At 38.9% G+C, this 17,649-nt stretch overlaps 1 protein-coding gene across 1 annotated transcript in view; it reads left to right on the top strand.

Annotated features, from left to right (window-relative positions):
* The window catches only part of FBXL7 (F-box and leucine rich repeat protein 7), a 362,973-nt gene that overhangs the window by 255,265 nt on the left and 90,059 nt on the right, over positions 1-17,649 (top strand). The gene's annotated exons all lie outside the window — the stretch shown is intronic.

Below are 17,649 nucleotides of genomic sequence, written 5' to 3'. Positions count from 1 at the left end.
GTGGGGGGAATAAGGAGATAGAGACACACACACAGAAAGGAAAGACTTTCTTCTTATAATTTGACTAACGTTTTCCTAAGTATGTAATTGTTTGCAGTTCAGAGGGATGTAGTCAAAAATGATTCTATTTTTCACACCAGCATTTTAAATGTTTATCAATTTGGGAGGCCAACCATAATTATCAAAATCTGATACAGTCTACATAGAATTCTAATGAAGATGTGCCTCAAAGCCAGATATTACAATTATCATCCATGTACCCTTTTTTATGGCAAGAACTTTAAAATGCATGTCCTTTAAGTGTTGCTATTTTGTGCAAAATGTGCTTTTCTTAAGGACTCAGTCACAAGAATTATCTGCAAACAAGTGGTGTGTTTGATCATTAAAATCAGCTCAAGATTTTGTTTTATGTGTTATTTTCAAGAAGTGGGTATGAATAAACCTTCATTGTTCTTTTTTGGGGGGGCCAAGTGGGGAGGGTTGGAGACAGTAGGATAAAGAATAATATTTTTATTTTAAGTTAGAAGGAAGTGAGCACACATCTTAATAGTTTTTCCTGGTCAGAGATCCAAGTGGCCACAAGCATCTCATTGATATCAAAGGCACTCTCATCAAATAACTACCATAAATACAACAGGTGAAGAGAAAAGGGAGTCATATCTTAAAACTGAAATAATAGCAGACCCAAAAATATTACATTTCTTATTCTCAAAGGTCCTTTTGATAATCTATAATCTTTTTCTAGACAATAGGTAATCCATAATCTATTCTTCTGAACTTACGGAGTATTTCTCCTAGGTAACTTATGCAATAAGTTTTATTACTAACATAGTACGCCATTTGAAGTCTAGCTACTTTTATCCTTAATGTTTCAGTGCTATGTAGTCTGCCTGTAGAATAAACTGTTAAAAGTATGAAGAAACCTTGAGGTGTAATAGGATTCTGAAATCCACTCTGAACATCTCTCAATGGTTTTCTGCCATAGAAACCAAGAATGTCTTGTTAGCTAAAGAAAGATGTGGCAGGACATTCCTATGAATATAATGAAGATGAGAGCACATTCTCCAATAGATCACCAATGAGAGACACCAGCGCGCAGGCAAGTCCTCTCATTGTAAGGGTAGGCATGCTATGGCCCACAAGCCAAATCCAGCCTGCCAGCTGCTTTTGTAAATAAAGTTTTATTGGAACACAGCCACACTCATTTGTTTACACTTCATCTACAGCTGCTTTTGCACCACACTGCAGAATTGAATATTTGCAACAGAGACTTTGGGCCTGCAAAACCCCAAATATTTATTCTCCATCCCTTTACAGAAAAAGTTTGCCAACTCCTGCTCTGTTAGCTTGTCTACTTAGAATCTGTACCAGTTTCTGACCCAAACTGCCAAATGAAAACAGAGTCCTTGATATAGACGCATGAAAAACAAAGGCATCAAAACGGTCAGCTTTTATACCCTGCCATGGCATCCATTTCTTATATGGTTTGCCAATGAAGGAAGCATCCAGATCTTTTAGCACCTCAGCAATAAATATTATTTCCTCCTATTGGCACACTCCAGTGTTCACTGGGATCCATTGTGCCAGGCCAGTGAACATTATAGAATTCCCTCAACTGCCTGAGGTGCTGATCAAAATTAGGTGCTGAAGTGGCACAGAACATATTTGACCAATGTGCATAAGAAGATCCAGAACTACTCAATGGGAGACCCAGAGAGTACTGCAAAACGGTGGTTTTTCTCTCATTTCAGGCATGTACGTGGTAGTCAAAGGAAGAGCACAACTGCCACAATTATCATGAAACAGTACATTTTGTTGGCTGGTTTCTTAAAAAAAATTATTTGTAAAAATCTGAATTACAAAATGTAGTTTCAAAAAGAAATGCAACACAGCTAAGAGATCACTGTGGCTGTTGTCATGAGTGTGGTTTTGAAAGGAATTTAGTTTTTACCCAGAAACTAGTCTCTTTGCTATGAAAACAGAGGTGGGACAGCACATACAAGTCTAGAATGACTGCTATAACAGATCACCCGGCCCCAAACACTCTGAAGAGTAAAAGTGGTGCCAGTAAAAATCAAGCTGGTCAACGGGTACAATGCAGAACTAGCCTCCGTGAACCTGATGCATATGGTCTCCCATATAAACATGATTACTGATGGCTCCTGTTTCTCCCAGTGGTTTGAACATGCTTAGCTTCAGGGCTGAGCTGGAATATGCAGCACCTTTGTGAGAATTACGAGAAGGCACTGCTCTCTGTGGCTAGCTGGAAGTTGGCTCCCCTTCCTCTGGGCTGATGCAGCCCTGCTTGGTAGAGGGCATAGCTCACTGAGTGGCACGCTGAATCTGAGCCCCTAGCTGGGCCCCCGGCCCAATTTCTGGCAGGGTACAACCATATGTGCCTGTGCTGCTTGGCACCGGACATGGTAATGGCAGTGAAAATAGGTTTGTGGGGACATATCTTGTTCAATATATGCAACATTTCAGCCTTAATCTAGAATCAATCTTAGTTGTACTTTTTACATTTTGGATACCTGGAAAAGACTAGATTTTAATAAAAACAAATTAAGGCAGTTCTTAAGAATAGCCTATAATTTAGGCAAGAAATTTGTGATGTCTGTGCTTTTAAAAATGTAACTTTATGCTCCTTCAAGAGACTATATGTTCTGAGACTTGAAGTCATCTCAATCATAGGAAATATTGGCTTTTAGATTTGCCCAGACCTTTCAGGGGAAAGTAATTTGGATTTTTTTTTCCATTTAATTTTCCAGATAATTGCTGTGGTTCCTCCCCCATTTCTCCATTAATGGAGCCCAGATGACACAAAGGGGGTAGCAAAGAAAAATGGGAACTCTGAGATGGAGGAATAAAGCAAGATGGTCATCATATTAAGAGCACTGGTGCCATTTGATGTAATTCTTCTGACCACAAGCTGTAGCAAACCGTTCAGTATGCTATTGTTTTCATGTTCCTGGCAGACCCTAAGCTTTTTATTTGGAAAGACTGATGACCAAAGATGTCTGCCTCAAAGCACACAGACACCCACAGGCTTGCCAAGAACCCTCACACTGTGCTAAGTAGGGACTTGCTCTTCGTTTCTCAAGGATGATGGAGAAGAAAATAAAAATCACTTAAGCGCTTTATGATTTTCTTTTCTTCCAATTCCCCTTTTTCCTTTGGGCTAATTTCATTTCTTCCATTTATGAATCTGACAATTTCTCCACATTGTCTTGAACTTTCTTCTGCACTGGAATTGACTCTTTTTATAATGAAGTGCAATTTTGTGAAGAAAGTGGGAAAGAGTAATTTATATTTGGTTATGTAAAAAAAGTCTCTGCGATACTCAAAAAGTAGTAACCGTGGTAATGTTGAGATGAGTTTGCAGAACTGACAGGAAATGAAGTTGGAAGAAGATTTTTCACTGTGTATCGTGTTTTTGTTTTAGTTTTCACTTAAGGTATTAGTGAGTTTGTTACCTATTCAAAAATTTAAGTTAAAATATTTTTTAAATTAAAAAAAAAGACAGCAGAAACTTGAACAAATGCTTCACCCACACTCTCTTCCATAGTAAAATTTGAAAGGTCTAGCAGCCATCCACTCTTCTGAGAGAATGTGGTTGGCATGGTTACATCAGAGCTCTAAATACATTTTTACCTCTAACTTTGCCTGGTCAACCTTGAGGGAGATGAAATTCACAGTCGCAAATGAGGATTCTAACCTAGACTGAAAATTCAATGTAATAATATACAGGTCCTTGTGGTACAACATGGCGCATTGAGGCATTCCTTTTTCCAGAGTTTATCGCAGACCATTACACGTTTTCCTACTTAGTGATGATCAAGTGTGCTTTGGACTCATAAGATAAGCAGTGAATGGTTGATATGTGCACAGCATTGGCTAAGCAGTTGCATATAAGAGTGAACAAGACCTTCACTCTGACCAGAGGAGCCCCAGTGTAATTGAGGAGACAGCTATTTATGAGGTCAGTCAATTAAGTCCACAAACTCATCCTAGAAAAAGTGCTACATACCCTCATTGCTGAATATCACTATGGTCACCTTCAAAGTACTCCCCTTGGGAAGCTATGCACTGATGCCAGTGCCTAGTCCACCCTTCAAAGCAATTTTGGAACTCTTTTTCTGGAATGGCCATCAGAGCTGTCATCATAATACCCTTGATGTCCTGAATGTCATCAAAATGCCCTCCTTTCAATATTTCCTTTATCTTCAGGTAAAGAAAGAAGTCATTGGGGTCCAGATCAGGTGAGTAGGGAGGGTGTTCCAATACAATTATTTGTTTACTGGCTAAAAACTCCCTCACAGACAGTGCGGTGTGAGCTGGTGCATTGTCGTGATGCAAGAGCTTTTCAGCATTTCCAAATAATAAACTTAGTTAACTGTTTGTCCAGTTGGTACCAATTCATAATGAATAATCCCTCTGATACAAAAAAAAATGTTGATAACATCATGGCAACAAGTTCGCGAACTTAATTGTCAGACCTCATCTATACGCAATGTCAGTATGCTGTCACAGGTGAGATGCACAGTGCAGAACAAGAGGCAGCTAACCAGAGAGTCCTATGGAGAGACGGGAAGGAGCAGCTATCTTCATATCCTCATACTGCAGGTGCTGTCTTCATAAAGTGGAAACAAAAGACCGAAAATAATACATTTCTATTAAGTGAATGACAGGCAGGCCTAGCAGGTTGAGAGAATTCATTAAAGAAACAAACCAACCCTAAAAAAAATGAGTGGGGAGGGAGTGGTAACTAATACTGATTGAGCTCCTAAAAGCCAGGTACATGGTGTAAATCATTTCATTTAATCTTCACAACAAACTCAAGAGGCAGGTATTTTATCCTTATTTTTAGATGAGAAAATGACAATTCAGTGAGGTGAAGAACACCACCAATAAGTAGTGAGTACCGAAGGTAGACTACTACCAAAGGTGAGGCCATTTCTAAACATACTGTAGCATCCATGGGCCACTGATTGATGGAGCCATGTTCTGGGTGTTGTCACAGAGCTTTATGGGGTCAGAAGGCCAAGTCTCTTCAGCAGCTCCGGCAGCCAAACCGGAAAGCAGACTTGGGTCAAATAGGGCTTCTCAGAAGGCACACGTAAAAGCAACTGTTCTCAGGAATATACAGGTCAGGGTTCCCCAGAGGAACAGGACCCGCAGGGCTCTGTTTACACACAGGGGTATGTGTAGGTGAGTGAAAGGATTTATTTTAAGGAATTGGCACACGTGATTGTGGAGGTTGGCAAGTCCAAAATTCACAGGACAGGCCAGCAAGCTGCAGACTCAGGCAGGAGTTGAGGCAGAATTTCTTTTTTTCTGGGAAACCTGGTTTTCAGTGAAGACCTTCACCTGAAGGATGAAACCCACCTATGTTATTGATGGTAATCTTTACATAAAATTAACCAATTATAGACATTAACCACATGCACAACATAGCTTCACAGCAATGCCTAGATTAGTGTTTGATTAAATTTCTGACTCCTGCAGTCCAGCCAAGTTGATATATATGAGTAAACCCAACCATCATCACAATGAATTCAAGTTGCTGTCATTTACTAGAATACAAGATGATAATAACTGGAAGCTTAAGGCCACAAGACTACTATTTAAAAGGATTGCAGAGCAAGCCACATGTATAGAGCACTTTTAATGGAAGGCTAATTGTAAATGGTGTACATGAAACAACATAACTGGGCCAAAAGTGTAACTTCCCTATTCATAAGGCAAGACAAGACATGGCATTTCTAGGACATGGAAAGAATTTTCTTCACTGTAGGTTTTTGTTGGTCAACAGAGACAGAATCCTCCATCTTGGCATATAGTGAAACATGCCAAGCCAGAGTTTTAAAATATTCTTTCCTGGCATTAGAAGTATTTACTGAGGGAGGGGTTGGGGTGTACGTGGATGAAAGTGCCTATGTTTTTGACTGTCTTCTCTGAAAATGCTTAACAGTGCAGAAGATTCGAAGCCCAAACAGTCAACATAATAACCTCAGTTGATGTTTCTGCTGGAGTTCAGTTTGCTAGCTCATTACTAGTACATTTGATATATTTGAAGCATTTGATGAATTTTTTGAGAGAGGCATATTTATCTCCATTCTATCCGTGAAATTCAGAGGCTTTTGGTACTTCAAGTTCAAAAAGCTTAGCCTGATGGAGTATTCTTCACCTCAGCGGAAAAAAGAAAGTTTTCCAGATGACAGAAGGCCACACGCATGTGATTAAGTTTCCCCAATTCCCTCACACCCCCCATGCAATTCATCAACAAGTCCACTGGGCTCTACCTCCAAAACCAATCCCAAGTCTGAGTACTTCTCACCATGTCCTCAGTGACAACCTACTCCAAGAAGCTGTCATGTCACCCCTTCTCTGAATCTCCCCTGGTCTGTTCTTATCCCAGACAGTCCATTTCCATCCAGCAGCCAGAGTGATGTTTTAGAAGCATGAGCCAGATCATGTCAGGTCCCTGCTTAAAATTGATCCAATTAAGGTAAAATCCATGCTCCTCTGCATGGCCAGGGGAGAGCTATATGACCTCGGCCACCTCTCTGAGTCCAAGCGTCCGCACTTATGTCTGACTGTTACCCTCCCATCTATGTCCGCTGCCATCTAGCCGTTCATCTTTCTCTCTCCCTTGATCATGCTAAGCTTGACTGAGCTCAGCTCATTTGCACCAGCTCTCCATTTTTCTTTTTTTCTCCTCAGAGTTTTACCTGGCTCTATCCTTTCGGTCTCAGCTGAAATATTTCCTCCGAATGCCTTCTTCAGCCCTTCTCGCTGAATTAGCACTGCTCTCAGCACCACCAAGCCCTTCTTCACCAAATGGGTGTCGGTGGTCTTCTTTTTAGCATGTACCTGTATTATGTGTTTTAGTCTGTTGATGGATTTCATGTCTATTTGTCACTCCTTGGGAGAAAGTGGGCCTCTTGAAGATGCAGCCATCATCTAGTTCTTGTATCCTCAGAGCCTTGACCTAAGTAAACATAAACATAGTAGACATTTGATGAATACGAGGTGTGATCAAATAATACAGTGAATGTTTAAATCAAAAAAAGTATTATAGTAAAAGGTACATTGCTATTAATCCCCCTCAAAATACTCTCCCTTGCTTCAAAAACATTTATCTCATCATTCTTGATGAGAACTTTTTGAAGCAGTTCTGGAAGTCCTCTTTCGTGAGTGTCTTTGGTTGCGCTGCCGTGGCTGCCTCAATGTCCTAGATCGATTCAAACTGTTTTCCTTTCATGGTCATTTTGACTTTGGGGAAGAGCCAGAGTCACATGGTGCCAGGTCCGGTGAATAAGGTGGATGAGGACACACTGTACTGTTTTTATTTGACAGACATTGCCGTACAAGAAGCAATGTGTGACACAGAGCATTGTCATGATGGAGGATAAAGTAAAGACACTCACGCAAGAGGACTTCCAGAACTGCTTCAGAAAGTGGCAAGAATGATGGGATAAGTGTGTTCAAAGTGAGGGAGGGGTATTTTGAGGGAGATTAATGGCAATGTGTCTTTTACTGTAATAATTTTTTTAATATAAACATTCACCATATTTTTCGATCATACCTCGTGCATATGTGTGTGTGTGTGTGCACGCGTCAATTTATTTTTACTGAAGCATTTTTAATCTACTTCTCCACGTTTAAAATAAAAAATTAAAGGTGCACTATTGAGTAAATTTGCTAGGCTGCTATGAGACAGTATACCACAGACTGGGTGGCTTAAACAACAGAAATGTGTTTGCTCAGAGTTCTGGAGTCTAGCAGTCCAAGATTCTGGTGATGTCTGAATTGGTTTGTCCCAAACCAAAGCCCCCCTCTTTGGCTTGAATATGGCTTTCTCCTGGGCCTTCACATGGTATTTCTTTTGTGTCTGTCTTTGTCCTAATCTCTTATTACAAGAATGCCAGTCCTATTGGAGCAGGGCCCACTGATGACCTCATTTAACCTTACCCTTATTTGTGACCTTTTTAGTGACCTCATTTAACCTTAACCTTAAACTCATTTAACCTTAAAACCTCTGTAAAGGGCCTATCTTCAAATATAGTCCCATCCTGAGGTACTGGTGGTTAGGACTTCAGTATGTGAATTTGGTGAAAGGGGACACAACTCAGCCCATACCAGCTTCATAGAGAGAGACACGAGGAGAAGCACGCTGTGCTGAATTACACAGCATAACCACCATCTGTAGGCCAGCGAGCAGGGGTGGTATCTCTTTTAGATCCTGAAATTTTACCCTTCCCAAACAGAAATCCATACTCTTTGAGTTTGTTAACTGCACATACTCCATGATCTGAATTTAAAATATCATATTAAATGTAGTAGGATATCATATTAACACATAACTTTTTAATGTTTATGGATTTTTAAATTTTTATGGATTTAGCTTAACGTTCTATCTAAGGGCCAAGTCTTCATTGTGGATTCCTATAATGGCATTAATTATGAAGTTCTCCGAGAAACCATATCACCATAGCCATTGAAAAGCTTTATAAATAGTCGACACAGGGCCCCTGGGGCCTATGTGACCCCGAAGGTCACAGAATACATCAGCCATAATCAATTCCAGGGGAAAAATAATCCATTCAGGGGAAAAAAATCCTTATTTAATCATAGGATTTTTAAAAGAAAGTTAAGTTCTTTATGATAACTTAAGTATTTGATGGGATTTAGTTAAGCATTGAACTTTGGTGGATATGAAATAGATTTCTTCACTTTTATTAATGTATTTTAAGTTGAAAAATTATTTGGAATTGAAGGAGATGGAAGACTCACCTTGCTCTTTCAGGCTGTGAGTAAATATATAGAGAAAAGTGAAGGTTGATTTTTGTTGTACAGCCCTTTACATTTAGTTCTCAAATTAACTAGCTTAAGAAACTTTATAATCACAGGATTAAATGAGTGAAAAAGTTCTTCAAAATCACCTGATCCAATCCCATAATCTATAGATGTAGCCACCAAGACTCAAGAAAGGCAAAATGATTTAACTGCAGACTGAACAATTTAAAAGAAATATTTAAAACTTAAAAATATACCTGTTTAATTTATTACAATAATTATACAGTTTGTTTGTTTATAGGCTACAGAAGATAGTTGTTTTTATTTTCTAAAATAATGTAAAGGCTGCCACTTTCCTGCTTGTTGCTTCCTTAGTCAAAGCAGAAAAATTAACTTCCCAAACACTGTGCTGATTTCTGGATGATTCAGCTCAAAATTACCTTCCTATGTGTCTGCTTAAATTAGCTTTGACAAATGTAAATACAAAACAAAACAAAAATAAATCTGTGGTATAGCCTGAAAAAAAATAGTGTAAATAACTTAAAAATAAATTATTATTTTAAAAGGTTGGGGAGTTAGCAATGAATGTGAATAAGTTTAAAGATTTTGAGTGGCGAAGTGACACTGGGCAGCACCGTGAATTTATCTTCCACCCTGAGGCTTATTTGAGAGTGTGGGTGTTTTAATAATTATCTGGTTGGGACATTAGATTTAAAACATGGCTTCTCCCCCAAACTTGGCCATATGCTTACCCTATTCTTTAGGAAGATTAACATAGCAGAGATCTTTGGGACAAACTGGACCAGTCATGGATAGATACTATGTCTCTCAAATACACAAGCTAACGAGAGTGGGCACCTGCGTGGCCAGGAGCAGCTCTGTCGTTGGACAAGGGGCAGCCGCAACCTGAGCGAAGCGGACAGTGATTTGCTATGTGGCTTCCCCAGTCCACTGACAGAAGGCATACTGCCCTCGGAGGCGTCTTCCATTTCAAAATCTATGTCATGATTGCATTTCTAAACAATAAAAAATACATATTACAATGAGAAACAAAAAGTGCACGTTTTGACATGGTGAGACACACCCAGTTGACGTGAGGGGTTTGGGCCGCCTTGCCTTTCGGGCCCCTCCACATGCACCAGCCCATCCAGCATCCTGCGTGTGCCGGGAAGGAGAGGGCTCGAGACCTGGAAGACCCCAGAGAGCTCCAGGGGTGAAGCAGGAAGTAGGAGCCCCCGCTGGCTGAACAGGAAAAAGCAGCTGCAGTCACCAGTGGGCAAAGCCCTCACGCTCTGATGAAACGTGGGTCAGAGGGCTTAAGGGGGCTTTTCTGATCATACTAAATACTCAGCGTTCCTGAGGAAAAGGCTAAGCTGCAAACTGGTATTAATCAAGTTCCGCCTTACTACCGGTGTTTACTTTTGCCTCCAACACTTGTTTTCCTTTTACATTTCTGAAGAAGATGTCCTAAATGGATCTTCTAAACCCTCAAGCATCATTTCCAGAAGTAGCTTCCACGTATTCCTTGTAACCATACAATACAGATTTCTGGCAGCGCGGCACCCCCACAAGCGCTTCGGGGAAGGCGTTTTTGCCAGGGGTTGGGAGATGGCCTGCGTCTGAGTGGACAAATAGCGTTACAATCCCTTCCGCTCTGAATTCACAGGTTGTCCAGAGCTGAAAACTATTTGGCTCCTCAGCTCGGGGAAAGTGAAGACTTGGCTATTGGGTATAGGGGCCCTGACCCTCCACAGATCTCCCTGTGACCTCAGCCCAAGATTAAGCAGTTGAGACATGACAGCCATTCTGGGGTGTCAGCAGTAGGGGGCACATCTGTGCTGGAAATTGCTCACACGCTCCTGAGGACCAGATAATGTATGATTTTTCTTTTTCCAAATAAGCTGAAATGTGTGTGTGGAAGCAATCTAACCTCTTGCCGGCTTCCTGTTGAGTTCACAAAGGGCGTTTTTCTTTGCATTTCCTTCATTGTCTTTCTTAGTGTAGCATCAAATTCTGAAGATCTTTAAGCCAAGTGTTCCATTTACACTCATCTGTCTTTGTATTTAAGTGGAATAAGATGAACTCCTGAATTTATTTAAAATATATTTTCAGTTGTGAATCCCTCCATATCTGGTGTGGACTTCTGATGGTCAATAATAGCTTTCTCCCAGAGCCCCTTCCTCACAACAGACCTGGACATGCCCCTCCCCCATCTTCGGTTGACACTGTGGGCGTGGCTACATATTTCCCACGGTGTATCCCTAAGGTCTTGGAGCTGGTCCTTCAGTACCTATTAGAATAAAAGATGGCAGGCTGGGACCTGAGAGTAATGATGGATATGACATAGCCTCTGCCCCTTTTTCTTTCCCTAGTCAAACCCAACACATAAAGAAACCATTACAGCCTGAAAAATTTTCACATAAGAGAGATTTGTCCCAAGTGGCTGGTTCCTGGTGGTGACCTCCTTTGCCTGAGTTTCCTTTGTAAGTGAAAGCTTGGACTCTGCACATGAGCAAGGACTGGAGTGGTTTTGTACTCTGCTGTGTCACCAGTGCTTGGGTAGTTCCTGACACATAGTAGGGACTCAATATGTAGAATCTAATTACAGCACAACTTGTGAGCTTGTGTAGGTATGTTTTGTCCTGTTAACCACTGTGCTTCAGAATTCATGTGGGTACCTCTTTAAAAGTCTGCCAGCGTTAACTATATCATTTTGCCCATTGTGGATTTCTAAAGGCAACTGGTTAATTTTCACCCAATAAAAGATCCAAACCCCAGCTATTTTCCTAAAGTGGAACTCACAAAAGAATTGCTTGTCCTTCATATTAAACTGCCATCGTGGATTTAACTATGCAGAAATATTTTCTTGTTGGTGATCAACCCATAATCGTCATCATGTGAAGTTGCTAAATTTAACAGAAATGTATATCAATGACTCCATATCACAGACATCTGTATAATTGTATATTCTAAAGCCAGATGGTGTATACATATTTCTTGGATAGTTTATACACATGGTTATTTGAATGTTGAACTTCAGAATTGCCTGTGGGAAATCATCCTTCAGAGCTTGTAGACTCCCCGAGAGGTTGACCTCCCACTCGTTTTATCAGTCAGTGATCTTGATGGTTAAAAGCTCAGGATCGGGGTTCAGGGATCCAATAGGACTGGATTAGAATCCCTTTTACTTAGTCTCCCTAAAATTCATTTCCTGCTGAAAAAAAAAGACCACTAATAGAATGTGAATAATATTAGAGGAAAATATTTTAGATTGATGTATATTTCTTACTGTTTTTTAGCTCTCTCTCACCACAACTTCACAGGGCTGTTAAGCTGACTAAATTTAATAGGGTATATACAGATTTTAGCACGGGGTCTAATACGGAGAGAATACTCAATAATTATTAGCCAAGGATATTATCATCACTAGAGTCTTAAAAAACTAATAGTATTATGGAAATAATCATTTATGCATAAAAATGCTTTAGATCAAATCATTTTAAAGAAAAACAACTTGAAATATTTTGATAGAAGAGCAATAGTCAGACAGCAACAAAAGCAGACAGAGACTAGGATTATTCATTCAAACAGTAAACAGACCTAAGGCATGAAGCTGAAAGGGAAGACAAAAGATGAGAAAAGAAGACTTGAGAATAACTTTTATTTTGCATAAATGAAGAAATGCTAACATGCCCATTTGAAACACAGTATCTGAGTGTTACAATATTTTATTAGCCAAAGCTGCAAATCCTGATGGTTTTCCCTAGTGTCATGAATGACATTTTTCATTCAACTATGCAACGTACACATGGGCATCTGGATTCCCAGGATTTCTCTGGAAACACAGAATATTTTTTGGATAGTTTAGCAAATAGCACTCTAGTCTATTCTGGTATGATGTTTTAAATTTAAATTCATATCAGTAATGCAATCAGACAACAATGGTCCATTTTTTAATTTCATGTGAAAAATAATAGAGGAAAATATTTTAGATTGATGTAGATTTCTTAATGTTTTCTAGATCTCTCTCACCACAAATAATATTAAGGAGGTGAATAAACATGTACCACTGAATAATGATCATCAATAAAGCTTACTTAAAATTAAAAAGAGTAATACATGGAATACAGATTTGAAAATATTAATGTGAATGCCATGATTGTAAATTTCATTTACATCATTATTTTATCTGCCTTGGATTAGTTATAAAAGCTTCTTTCTATTGGGGTGTCGGAAAAGTCATGACATATTTTTTTCTATGTTTTTCATTGCAAAAATGCGTCATGACTTTTCTGACAACCCAATATATGTAGTTATAGTTCAGCTGCCATGATACTTTTCTTTCATAACACTTACCAAAACTGAAATCAAATAATGCATTGCAACAGTATTTGTTTACTACCTCTTCTTCTCCTCCCAACTCTAAAATCCAAGAGGCAGATCTATTTTGTTTGTTTCTATTTCCATTCTATAGCACAGTTCTTGCTGTGTGTAATTAGGCACTTGTAGATATAAAAAGCTGCATTTTTACCCTTTCCATTTTTCCTAACCAAATAATAATAATAACAACATAAATTGATCCTTGGACAAAATTATAATAAATTGCAGACGTATCCCTAAATTTACAACTCACAAGCATACAAAATGATGTCGCTCACTGTTAGCCGTGCTATCAGTCGCAGCTGCTTGCTTGGTGGATGAAACCATGAGATAGGCCCTATTGTGCTTCTACTCCACACGTCCCTATAATTATAGGACACTTTTGCTGTAAGATAGCAGACAGTTCCAATAAATCTTTAAGGTGTGTGTTAGTTTGCTCTGGCTGCCGTAACAGAGTACCACAGACTCAGTAGCTTAAAGAAATTATTTTCTCACCATTGTGGAGGCTGGAAGTGCAAGACCAAGGTGTCAGCAGGGTTGGTTTCCTGCGGCCTCGCTCCTTGGCTGGCAGATGGCCACCTTTTCCTTATGTCATCACGTGATTTTCCCTCTGTGTGTGTTTGTGTCCTAATCTCTCCTTCTTATAAAGACACCAGTAATATTGGATTAGAGCCCACCCAAGGAACTCATTTTAACTTAATCACCTCTTCAAAGGCCCTGTCTTCAAACAGGCCACTTTCTGGGGGGTACTGGGGTTAGCACTTCAACATATGAATTTGGGGGTAACACAGTTCAGCTCATAACAGTGCAGTCATGAAAGTCTGCCATGACTAAATTGGTTTGAGAAATACTTGGTGAGACCAAATTGAAAAGACCCCTTTCACATGCTACCTTGCACTAGGAATCTCCACGGGAAGACTACAGGATGCTGGCTTTGGGAAGAAAAAAAAAAAAGCCCTCCGTCAGTCACACACACTTTTAATACTCTGGGAAGTCTTAGGGACACCCACTTGGCAAGCTGCAGTGGTGGCCCAGCCCTATGCTGGCAGCCCTGCATTTGACTGGTGCTCTCACAAAGGGCTGCCGACCTGCTGGACCCTAAGTAACCCCATTGGGAAGTCCAGTCTTTGATGAGCAATCATTGCCAATGCAGTGCCATCTCCAAAATACATTTTTAGTTTGACAGAGGACTTTTCTTTAGACATGGAATGACTCTTTCTTAAATTATGACTTTCCCTTTGTATCCTAGCACACAGTTACCAATTTTTCCATCCATTTCCTCACTCCAGGTTCAGAGGTAGTGCTGGAATCTTTCTCTATCACAATTGGCACTTGATAACATTTTTGCAGCCAATTACTTCATTGTTTGAAAGGAACGATGAAAGGAAGAGATGCAATGACCTGCCTCTTGGAGGGAAGGAAACATAAATGTACAACTTTGAATAGGGTTTCAGTGCAGAATAGGTGCCCAGTCTCCATAGCAACAGAATTCTTTGTGGACTCATTATACAGGCACATTTATTAAGCACTTTAGGACATTAGTGCCTTTGATAATGATGTTACCGTTCCCTGAACTATTGCGTATTGACAGTGGGCCCTTCACTTCGCAGGGGCCTTGTGGATTAATCCCTATTTAATGAGAAATATTTGAAGGTGATGAGAGTCATATGCAGCTGATGGGAAAACTCTGTCTTGATAGATTATTTTTGGAACATTAAAGTCTACTCAGTCAAGACACTTGACTCTTTAGGACAGGACGATTTTGTGAGAGATTGAAATAGAATACAGATTTATACTCAATTATTTTCATCACCTATAAAATGTCCTGTATTTGCTGTAAGGGTTTTAAATTTTCACACTTTCTTGCTTTCATCAAACCTCAGTAGCCTATGCTAAATCAAATAGTTAGATATTGAGTTTTGGCTGAATGGTGTTTCTAGTAAAGTGACAGCCAATGGCTGCAATTGAGAAAATGTAACTTATTTTAGATTAATTTTGTAATATATGTTTCATTTCAAACTATCTGGAGAAAGCTATAAAAAGATGTTTGTATGTGAAAAGTGCTGTTGGATTCTCACCAACGTTATCCAAACTTTCCACGTCTACCTCAAGACTTCAATATAAAGCATAATTAAATATATTTCAATGCTCAAAATGTTATTGTAACAAAAACTATTATTATGATTTTCTTATACTTGATCTTATCACTCTGATAGAAAGTACTCAGAAATTACCTGGTGGCAGTATATTACCAAAATAACTGTTTTCCTTTTAATTCCTCTACTACTCTGCTCTGTTCTGAGGTATACAAATAGAAAGTGTTTCACTTCTTGTTATCTTCTCTTTTGGGGCTGTAAATTTGAGAAAGCTGTGAGTGTGTGTGAGCATGGAGGATATGGTAAAATCCATCAATAGAAGGATTTCTTTTCTTTTGGGAGACTGGCGGCCCTTCTTTGGTTTTGTACACCTGTAAGAGTCTTGCCTTCTTAATCCAGTGAATATGCAGTTCATTTGATAGCAAATCCTGACATAAATATGGCAGTAAAGCAACATGGTTTAAGAAGGCTACTGGATTAGTTATTAAATGGCTATGAGTAAAGTCCTGACATTTCCTGGCCACATTTTCCTCATCTGTGAAATGAGAAATTATCCAAGACTTTGCCCCAGTGACACCCTCATCTTATTCACTCTTCTGCATTGCTGCCACACTCAAATTTTTAAAAATATTGTTGTTTATGCTATTGCAACACTGACAGTTGATATGTTTTTTATTCTACCTTTACATTCAAAGTTAATTTAAAGATCTTCAATTTTGCTACTTAATTTTATTTTTATTGTGAAGGCAACAAAGTTGATAATCTATTTAAAATCTTATGTTGAGACATGGATTATGTTATTTTATATCAAATAATTATGTTTGAGGGTTTTGTCAGAAAATAAAATGTAATTCCATAACAAATCAACCTTTGTCCAAAATCAGAATTTAAAAGAACAAATTTTTCCTAATTTCTGCGTAGGTTTTTTTGTTCATGAGAAGCCTGTGGTTGAATGAGAGGCAATTGTAAATTTGCAGGGCTTGGAGCCCGAAGACCAGGAAGCAGGGCACAGATTCTGCTGTGAACTTTGAGCAAGTCACTGACTCTGACCTCGCCTCAGTGTTCTCGTCTGTGCAATGGGGATGACATCCCTCACAACGAGTCAAAAGTTATGGGAGGAGATGCCTGTGGCTTTGCGGATGCTGGATACAGTGTCGGTCATAGTGAACGCACAGATATTCTTTTAAAAAGATAGATGATACGATAGAGACCGTCTTTCCTAAATGCGTGCCTTTTGCTAACTTGAAAAAAAAATGATATTTACAATACCTGACCAGCTGGTAAAATTTTCTAGCTTAGTAATGAGTAAGGCAAGTTTAGGGTAATCGTATGAGCAGGATGATTAAATAGGTGGTAACATTTGGAGACTGGAATTTACAAACTGGATATGAGCAGATTCAACTTGGGACGTAAAGGTGAAAGGAGGCATGTGTCCCTGTGATGCATCTTCAAGGGTTTGTAGGTCCTATATAGTAATTCCACACAGTATAGAATCAACTAGCACTCAGGAGCCAGAGAGAGAGTCTGCGTGATAATAGCTGGAGCTATGGCAGGCATTACTATCATTCTTCATCTGTAATACATTACATACATTAGATATTATATCACATATATGTATGTTTGTATGTATACCTACACAGGATACATACATGAATGTAAAGTATATGTGTACATATGCATGTGTGTGTGTCTATAAATTCACATATATATATATATATAATGCTGGTATGATATATTAATACAGTAAATAATATGTGTGTAGTACTTATGGAGAGGTAAAATCTGACAAAGCACTGCCTATACTAGGAGAGACTTCCAGGTCATCTTCAAAGGAGAACCTAAACAATCGATAGACAATTGATGCGCTATTGATTTTTCTTCCTGTTTTTCAAACCGGTAAAAAAGGAAGGATCACTTTATTTTATTTCATAGCTAGACACTGAAATAGATGGGGAAGCATTTTTCCTTCTTATCCAATATATCTTGCAGGAGGAGCCCATTTCTAAGTTTCTCAGTCAATACTTTTTCATTTAGATTTGTTATACATTGTGAGTACTACTGTGGCTAAATTAACCGTTTTTTTAAAAAAATATTAAATAATAGGCTAAAAAGGTGAATTTTATGAAACTAAGTTTTAAATGATATAGAAAAGTGGTAACCTAATTTATTATTTTAAAATGTTTTCCTTATTCTTTAGCCTCCTGTATCTAAATGTCAATTTAATACTAGTCATTAAATAAGCATATTAGTAATAATTAGTACATAATAAATTTCAGTGAGACTTAAGTCTTTATGTGGAGGTGAATTTGAACGTTCCACCATTTCTTGTAATATGTATCATTTAATATTCCCATGGGGTAAATTTAAAAAATGG

This window comes from Hipposideros armiger, unplaced genomic scaffold, assembly GCF_001890085.2.
Source record: "Hipposideros armiger isolate ML-2016 unplaced genomic scaffold, ASM189008v1 scaffold_98, whole genome shotgun sequence".
NCBI classification, from domain to species: domain Eukaryota; kingdom Metazoa; phylum Chordata; class Mammalia; order Chiroptera; family Hipposideridae; genus Hipposideros; species Hipposideros armiger.
The sequence above is the reverse complement of the archived record's forward strand: the minus strand, read 5'-3'. Positions and strand labels throughout refer to the sequence as shown.